Genomic DNA, 840 nt, shown 5'->3' on the forward strand with positions numbered 1-840 from the left:
GAAAAAAAACAAGAAGAAATCGCCTTAAAAAAAACACACACACAGAGGTACTTGCATCGCAATACCGAACGCAAGAAGAGGCGAGCAACAAACGGGAAATGTAACCAAAAAAAATGTCACGAAAACCTCATGGAAGCGAAACACAGTCATTAAGACGCAAGCAATTGACGTATCCAAAGGAGACAATATACTATCTATATATTGAGACTTCACCACTGAGCTGAGGTACAGAGTGCAAAAAGGATAACACAAATCCGACTCCGCATTCATCACCACAGCCACAAAAAACAACACGCGATTAAATAAAAAACGAAAAAGAAAATGCTCCCCCCCCCGCTGTCAGTAACACCAAAAACACTGCATCTCACGCACCTGTTTCTTCCTGCAACCACAACCTCAAACTTCCTCCACAACTTATTTAACAGTTCATTAACTAACATACACAGACACATGCAATTCACTGCTGCAAGCTACCAATTCACAAAATGAAGAAGAAAAGGAGGAAAGGGATGAGAAAAGTTAACGCAAGCACCGCAAGTTAACAACAACAACAACGAAAATAACGCGGTTTTTCCACCGACGGAGAAAAGAGAGAGAGAGAGAGGGTGTGAGTGTGACAGTACCCTAAATGTTGATCACTGCTAAATTTCCACTACATTACACGCCGGCACGTCAAAAAAAAAAGTGAACAAGATGGTGATGTGAAGGTTGCTATTGTGATTGCGCTGCTACCTGAACATGCCCTCTTGACTCTCACAACATCCTGCTCAGGGTTAATATCATCACTTTGCCGTTTACCGTATGCACCCTTGCACTGAATCCCACATTTCCCTCCTCGCC

The sequence above is a fragment of the Trypanosoma equiperdum genome (genome assembly GCF_001457755.1).
Source record: "Trypanosoma equiperdum strain OVI genome assembly, contig: ctg_1739, whole genome shotgun sequence".
Lineage (NCBI taxonomy): Eukaryota > Euglenozoa > Kinetoplastea > Trypanosomatida > Trypanosomatidae > Trypanosoma > Trypanosoma equiperdum.